Source organism: Pinus tabuliformis, chromosome 1_1 (assembly GCF_031772625.1).
Source record: "Pinus tabuliformis cultivar Carrire ecotype Pingquan chromosome 1_1, CPIR1, whole genome shotgun sequence".
Lineage (NCBI taxonomy): Eukaryota > Viridiplantae > Streptophyta > Pinopsida > Pinales > Pinaceae > Pinus > Pinus tabuliformis.
Genome location: NC_142297.1, coordinates 418,330,883 through 418,339,765, shown reverse-complemented (window position 1 = coordinate 418,339,765; position 8,883 = coordinate 418,330,883).

Below are 8,883 nucleotides of genomic sequence, written 5' to 3'. Positions count from 1 at the left end.
GCATGCCCAAGTGCCGATAATCCTCGATAGAGGCCAGCGCATTATAGGCTCAAGAGGGAGTCGTGCAGGGAAAATGAATAGTGATAATGGGGTACACACACACACACACACACAACACACACACAGATATATACTATATATTATATATATGTATGCAATGCGTAAGGGTTGGAGTGGAAATTTGATAAAGGACCCTTCCTTTTGACATCAATGAGAGAGAGGGGCTCCCTCATTTTAATTTTAACCATTGGATTGGCGTGGGTGTAGACAACCATTAGATGAGGCTCACAGAACAAGGACGCAAAATCGTGATAGAGGACCCCTCCCTAGGTTAACATCAACAAGGGGGGGGTCCTCATTTTTAATCTAGGTCGTTGGTGCCCTAACCATCATAGCCATCGAATGAAGGCCTTGGGATGGGGAGAATGCCAAACATATTTTGAAAGGAAAATTTTAATTTTGATAAGTGCTGGAAGGTCAGTGAAACCCAAGCCTAAGAGGACACATGGATGGATGATTGATGAGCCCCAATTTTGGTACAATTTGGGCTCATTTTGGCCTATTCTACTTGCTCAAACCATTCATTTTTTATTGCTTATGCATGCATTTCTTAGTTTATTCATGTTGTTTGTAGGAAGAAGGGTAGGCACTCTATCTACGTGACTAATGCATTATGATTCCAGGTTTTGGCATTAAAAGGGAGCAAAAGACAACGAAAAAGGAGACAAGGAGACAATGAGGTGGCACTGCTGGTTTTTAGGAGAGGATGTCCACGGTCTTAGGGACATTCCTCGTGATTCCCACCAAGAACTCCGAGCTCCAATCCATCTCCCCTCCGAGCTTAGAAGCAGCCAGTTGTTCTACAGGAACAACAGTTATAAACTGCTCTACAGGAACAACAGTTATGACTGTCCTACAGGATCAGCAGTTAAACTCTAGTTGGACAGCCGAGCTCCTAAAATCAAGGACACTTGTTGGATCATCGTTTTTGTATAAGTATAGAGGCCTTAGCCTTGGATAGGTTGTTGAAACTCTCGTATTGCTATTGTAATTTTGGAGCACAGCTCAGTTTTTGTTCCTTTTTGTAAGCCAATTTGGCATGATATCAGATTATGAATAAAGAAGGCAGATTCTGATCTAGTTCTGAGTTTTCTTAAGGAGACTATAGCTCTCAGGTTAGGGCCCAACCTGAGAGCCATAGATCCCCTCTGCTGTAGTGTTGTTTCCATTTCATTTCAGCACTTTGAGCTTTTCATTTGCACATGCAATTCGAATTACAGGTTGTTAAGTTGGTCTTTTTCATGAGCTAGATAGGAGTTGCTTATGGTGAATTCGTTTCCACTTACTTAGTGTAGCAGAGGATAGATATAATCGATTGGAGCTCCAACAAAAAGGTTGTTAAGGCTCACTGCCATCTCATCTGGGATTGGGGTGCAGTCCATGACTAACCACCAAAAATACGCATTTCTTTATTCCATGATTGCTGCAACCACAGTCACGTTATGTTAGATGCTTCCACATGATTCACACCTGCACCACACTCCTTTACCACAGCTTCATGCACATTCTCCTTCGCGTTTAGATTGCTGTTCATTGAATTTATAAGCACAGGTAGTCTAAGTTAATGCATTTTCGGTTTGGTGATAGTCACAAGCATTTGTTCCATTTACACTGCTTTCTCTCGTTCCATTACTTCGTCCTCCATCTTGATCACGCATGCAAACACATCTTTGACCTCTGCTCCGCTCTGTTATCTCCCAAAGTCTTTCACTCCTCACGTAGCTTCATCCTCTAGCCTTTTCGTTGACATAGCCCTCTATCTTCCAACCCACTCCCCATCCTATTCTTTCACTTCTACAGCCATCACCAGCCTCATTCCTACCTTACACATCTCCCCCTACCATTTCACCACCCCTCCATCACGCCAAACACTCACGGTAGGTCATCCTATAGCTGTTGGTAGACATCCTGTAGAAACCAGAGTATCCTGTAGGATCCCCTGCAGACTTCCTGTAGGAGACCACTCACTCGGTTGCCGAGCTTCTGAATGTGAGGAACCTCTGTGGATGGATGCTAAGGATCCCTAGGGACCTCTCCTAGCCTTCCCAACCTGTCCCACGCTTTCCTTCCTTCTCCATCCCATCTGCACAACCAAACCCTAGTTAGCACAAGATCACAATCATTCCACACACTTAAAGGAAAAATACAAAAACATATCTTTCATGATGCAAGTAGTTTAGATCCATGCATTTGCACTTATTAGAGGTAACAACAGCGTTGGTAGAAGTTTCATTCACATTTTTTTGCATTGTAGAGGTTAGACTAGTTAAATTAGGGTTTCCTAGGTTTACATGCTTTGATTTGCTTTCAGTCCATTTTGTCAAGTAGAGTAGCTTTCCTTTGAGAATAGCTTTCATCCATCAATTAGGAAGCTTCTTCTGAGAGCCTATAGAAGTTGGTTTGAGCCCTAGAGGACTTGTGCCAGTTGACCAAGTGACAGCTGCGACAAGAGCTAGTACTTGTGCATATAGCACCGTCGCTTCCAAGTTTGTACAAACTACCGGGTTGATAAAATGAGAGACAGGAAGCCCCAGGAGTTGTAGCATTATTGCTACAATACTGGAGCTCACCATCTTTTTGGCGCCGTTGCCGGGGAAGCGTCAGAGTATTAGTAATTGTTGCTTTTCTTCTACTTTCGTACTCTTACTTCTGCTCAGTAGTTTATTTCATTTCCATTCTGCAAAAGTAGCTTAGCATTTCCTGCTTTCCTAGATTAGCATTTCCTGCTTTCATAGATTAGCATTTCCTGCTTTCCTAGATTAATATTTCTTGCTTTCCTAGATTAATATTTCTTGCTTTCCTAGAGTAATTTTTCTTGCTTTCCTAGATTAGCTTTCCAATTCTGCAATTTCATTTGAGCAATATAGTTAGTTGTAGATCACTTTGTTTCAGTTTTGCAGGTACCAAAGAAAAAGCAAAAGCACTCAAAAAAGAAAAGTCCTTTCCATTTCATGCCTCGTAGGAACCGAGATAGATCAGGCAAATTCCTACCAAACACCCCCACCACATCACTGAGTCACCCTTCTCTCTTCTTTGGTGACAGTGACCCAGAGGAACCTATAGGTGAACATCCTGAGATATACCAAGACCCTATAGAAGAAGAAGAGTTAGAGACCACTCCATCTGAAGCCATGGCTGATAATAGGAGAGAAGATGAGAGAATAGAAGGAGCTTTCCCCATCCGAGAGACCAATGGAGATATGAAAATGAAAAACATTAGCCCCTCCGCCTTGCCTCACTTCCATGGACTGACCACTGAGGATCCTGATACCTTCTTGTTTGAGTTTGCTGTCCTTTGTAGAACCTATGACTATACTGAAGATGAGCAAAAGCTGAAGCTTTTCCCTTCCACTCTTAAGGATGCAGCACTACGCTGGTTCATGGGATTACCTGGGAATAGCATCGCTACTTGGGCTCAGATGCAGCAAGCCTTCAATACCAAGTATAGGGATTATTGTAGGTCCAAGGAAACCAAGGGAGAGATCTTTCGAATGACCATGGGGAATGATGAGTCTTTAGAGGATTATGAGGAGAGGTTCCAACTTAGCTATAAACGGGCCAGGTGCACACTTGACCCTGAATCCCTCAAGTTGGTTCTACTCCGAGGAGTCCCTGAAGATCTCTTAGACACCCTTCACATGTTAGCTGGGGGGACATTTACCAACTGCCTTATGAGGACATCAAGACTGTGTTTCGAAATCATTCCAGGGCAGCTAGAAAACGAGGTAGAGGAAATCTCCTCTCCACTGGTGTCCCTTTCTCCAAACATGAGTTTACAAACCAATTAGAAGATCTTAAGAGTGAGGTGAGACAGACCATTGCCATGCAGCTGGACACATTCAGGATCCAGCAGAAGAAAGAAGAAGCTGAGAGAGCCTTGGCTGTCTTCTGTCCTAGGTGCACCAGAAGACACCCTAAGAACGAATGTCCATTGCATTCGGTTGAAGTGTGTTTCGTTTGTGAGGAGGACCACCCAACAAATCAGTGTCCAACCTTACCTGGGTTTAAAGCCATGTACCAAGGAACCGAAGCCCCCACTGAACCTCTCTACTTCATCAACCAAAGGAGGCCTCAAGGATCTAGACCTTATCAGCAGGGGATGCAAGGGGCATCTCAAGCTTATTACAACCCCAACCACTCGACTCCCATGCCTTCCTGGGGTCCCCCTGCTCATCATTCTTGGTCCATGCCTCCTCCATGGTCTTATCCACCTCAGTACCCTACTCAACCTACTTCTCATCCATATCACTCACATACCCAGTCGCAGCCTCAATGGAGTGCTCCTCAGTCGGGGTGGAGGCCCCAATACAACACTCCTCCTGCCATTTTGCCTCCACCACCAGTTCAACCTCAGCCTTTACCTCCTGCTCCTCCAAGGCAACCTCAGATGCCTGCTCAACCGAACCTGAACCCCAACAATAGACAGGCTCAGCAGGTATATACTGGGGAAACCTCATGCCCTACCTATGCTGTGGAGATCCAGGAGATCAATCTTAGATCTGGAAAGACTCTTCCAGATCGCTAACCTCCTCCCCTAGAGGATGAGGAAAACCATCAGGAGAGTGAACCAAAGCCTATTCCACCCTTTCCTGAGAGACTAACAGCCACCACACAACCTAACCCAGAAGAAGATGAGCTTTTGGGTGAGCTCAAGCAGTTGTGTGTAAAAATCCCACTTCTCCAAGCCATCAAGGATGTGCCAATATATAACAAGCTGGTTAAGGAGAAGTGTTTCAAACACCCAGGCAGACGGAAGAAAGATGCCTCAACTATCAATGTCATAGGACAGCTGTCTGACCTTATGCTAGGACAAGTCATCTGCCCAAAGTACCTAGATCCTGGAAGTCCTGTAGTAGATGTCCACATCAATGGCACCATTATCCCCCACACCTTGATTGATCTGGGGGCGGCCATCAATGTGATGACCAGGGATACCATGCTTAAACTCAATCTTCAGGGTTCCTTGAGGAAGACCTCGACAGTACTGCAATTAGCAGATCGCTCCACCGTGACTCCCGAAGGGATTGTGGAGGATGTCTTGGTCTCTATTGATTCTTGGGAATACCCTGCAGACTTCCTGGTTCTGAAACCAAAGGCCAAGCTTACTGGATATCCTCTCATCTTGGGAAGGCCTTGGTTAGCTACTGCAGATGCTTACATAAGTTGTCGGGCACGAAACATGACCATCAAAAATGGTCCCATGTCCAAGCAGCTAGTCCTATACCCTCCTGCCCAACCTTCTTTAGAGCATGATTTACCACTCTGGTTGGAGGAAGGAGAGGAAGACGAGGTGTACTCTGCACCTCTGTGCACCCTAGATACCACTAGAAGAGACCCTCCTACCGAGGATGATTTGATTGAGACCCTGATCCAGAATCCACCTTCCAGTGCACTATCTTTAGAGAAGTTGGTGGAGGATGCCCAAGCTAGCACCTTAGTGGACCTTTGTACAACCAGCCCTGTCACTCCCAGAGTCAAAAGTGTGGAGTTCGGCCCTGAGAGAGCATTAAAGATCAGCTCCTCCCTATCTCCTTCCCAGGAGAAGGAGTTGTGTAGCCTATTGGCCAGCCACTTAGATGCTTTTGCTTGGAGCTATAAGGAGATGAAAGGAGTCCATCCCTCGGTCTGTACCCATCCTATATACATCAAAGAGGATTGTAAACCAGTTAGGCAACCCCAGAGGAGAATGAATCCAGCCCTTAAGGACATTGTCAAGGAAGAGTTGCAAAAACTGTTGGATGCCGGATTCATCTACCCCATCTCAGATAGTGAATGGGTGTCCCCTCTAGTGTTGGTTGCCAAGAAGAATGGGAAATGGAGGATCTGTGTAGATTACCATGAGCTGAACAAAGCTACCAAGAAAGACCATTTCCCTCTACCTTTCATAGATCAAGTTTTGGATGGACTGGCGGGAAAGAAGTTCTTCTCTTTCCTGGATGGGTTTAGCGGGTACAATCAAATCCAAATCAGCCTGGCAGACCAAGATAAGACCACCTTCACTTGTCCTTGGGGTACCTTTTCCTACCGAGTCCTTCCCTTTGGGCTATGCAATGCTCCTGCTACTTTTCAGAGAGCTGTCTTGAGCATCTTCTCGGAGTTGGTCCATGATGCAGTGGAAATATACATGGATGACTTTACTCCTTATGGGGCCAACTTCCAGGAAGCATTGTCCAACTTGGGAAAGGTCCTAACCAAGTGCATCGAGATGAACTTGTCCCTTAGCCCTGAGAAATGTGAATTCCTAATGACTGAAGGGACCGTGCTAGGCCATACCATTTCTTCCCAAGGATTGCAGGTGGATCCTAACAAAATTGCTCTCATCAAGAGGGTTCCACCTCCTCAAAAAGTAAGGGATGTCCGGAGTTTCTTGGGATTAGCAGGATACTACCGGAGATTCATTAAAGATTTCAGCAAGTTAGCCGCACCATTGTTTGGTCTGTTGGCAAAAGATGTGGAGTTTAATTGGACTGACGATTGTCGGAAGAGTTTGAATGAATTAAAAGACAAGTTAGTGTCAGCTCCAATCCTGAGAGGTCCAAACTGGGCCCTACCTTTCCACATCCACACTGATGCCTCGAACAAAGCCATAGGTGCAGCCTTAGGACAAGTTTAGCAAAAACTTCCATATGCCATTTACTTCGTTAGCAAAAACTTGTCCAAAGCAGAGCTGAATTACACTGTAACCGAGAAGGAATGCTTAGCTGTGGTCCATGCACTGAACAAGTTCCGACATTATATTACTGGTTACCATACTTTTGTACATACTGACCATGCTGCTATTAGATATTTGATGAATAAACCAGATGTGAATGCTCGTATTATTAGATGGTTACTTTTATTGCAGCAGTTTGATCTAACCATTGTTGATAAACCAGGGAGAGAAAATGTTGTTGCTGACTTCTTGTCTAGATTGGATTTGTCTGCAGATGAAGATGGGACGGTGGATGACCAGATGCCTGATGAGCATCTGTTTGCTATCTCAGTACTCTCTCCATGGTTTGCTGATATAGCAAACTACCTTGTTTCAGCTCAGTTCCCTCCGCACCTCTCTTCAAAAGAGAAGAGCAAAATCATCAGAAAGAGTGCCTCATTTACATGGATTGGGGGCAATCTGTTCAAGCTTGGCCCCGATCAGATCTTAAGGCATTGTGTAAGGGAAGAGGAAGTCTTTGACATCCTCCTCACCTGTCATGATGGGCCTTGTGGAGGACATTTTGCAGCAAAGAGAACTGCCTTCAAGATCCTGCAGGCAGGCTACTATTGGCCCACACTTCATCAAGATGTCAGAAGATATGTCAGCCAGTGTGACCAATGCCAAAGAATGGGGAAATCGACCCAAAGGGATGAGATGCATCTCCAACCTCAAGTGACTCTTGAGCCATTTGAGAAGTGGGGCATGGACTTTGTGGGTCCAATCAATCCCTCTTCGAGGCAAAGATCCTACATCATTGTGTGCACTGACTACCTGACGAAGTGGGCAGAGACCAAAGCAATCAAAGCAGCAACAGAAGAAAAAGTGGCTGAGTTCCTAAGAGAGAACATCTTCTATAAGTTTGGCTATCCAAGAGAGCTGGTCACCGATCAAGGGAGCCAGTTCACCTCCCACCTGGTTGAAGATCTCCTAGCTCATCACAAGATCAAGCATAGAACCTCCACTCCCTATCATCCTCAAGCAAATGGGCAGGTGGAAGTCACCAATAGAGCATTAGAAGGGATCTTGACTAAAGTGGTGAGCAGCAGCAGAAAGGACTGGGCAGATCGCCTGGTTGAAGCCACATGGGCTTACAACACCACTTGGAAGACCACCATCGGCTTCACACCTTATGAGCTGGTCTATGGGAAGAAAGCTTTGCTGTCCATTGAGTTTGAGTATAACACTTTGAGGATGGCAGCTCAGCTGGACCTAGATCTCAGCCATGCACAGCAAGAAAGGTTATTGCAGCTGAATGGACTGGATGAGCACCGCATGCAGGCCCTCCTTCACTCAGAAGTGGTTCAACTTCAGAGGAAGGTGTGGCATGACCAACATCTCCATGACAAGCAATTTCAGCCGGGAGATTGGGCTTTGTTGTATGATTCCAGATACAAAGATTTCAAGGGGAAGTTGAGAACCAGATGGCTGGGACCATATTCAGTGGAAAAGTGTCATGACAATGGATCCGTCCTCATTCGAACCATTGATGAGGAAGCCATTCCCATGCTTGTCAATGGGCATCGATTGAAGATCTACAGGAAGCCTCCCTCAAGACAGGAGTTCATCAAAACAATGGAGAAGGCAGTATTGGTCATAGAGAAGGGTCCTGCCCCTGCTTTGGGCACACCCTGAAGCATCTAAAAAAAAAAAAAAATAATAAAGATCCTTGGGTGAAAACCTCTCCGAGGCGCCCAAGGCAGGTGGTAGGGGTGAAAACCTCATTGAGGCGCCCTTGCTATCTTTCAAAAAAAAAGAAAAAAGAGATAAAGATCCTTGAGTGAAAACCTCTCTGAGGCGCTTAAGGCAGGTGGTAGGGGTGAAAACCTCATTGAGGCGCCCCTGCTATCTTTCAAAAAAAAAAAGAAAAAAAAAACAAAAAGAAAAAAAAACAAGATCAATAAGTCATTATGTGAAATTTGCATGCAGATTGCAGGTGTTCTATGGAGGAGAGGAAGCCTCTCAACTCAAAGCCAGAAGTCCTTATCATGCAGCCAGGACACCTCACCAGCACCTCCTCCAAGAATGCCTATGTTCTTCAAGGTATGTGCACTTTTATTATAAACTGAGTCTCCTACAGGAAGACACAGATTTTCTACAGGAAGGTGCGATTTTCTACAGGAAGGTGCAAA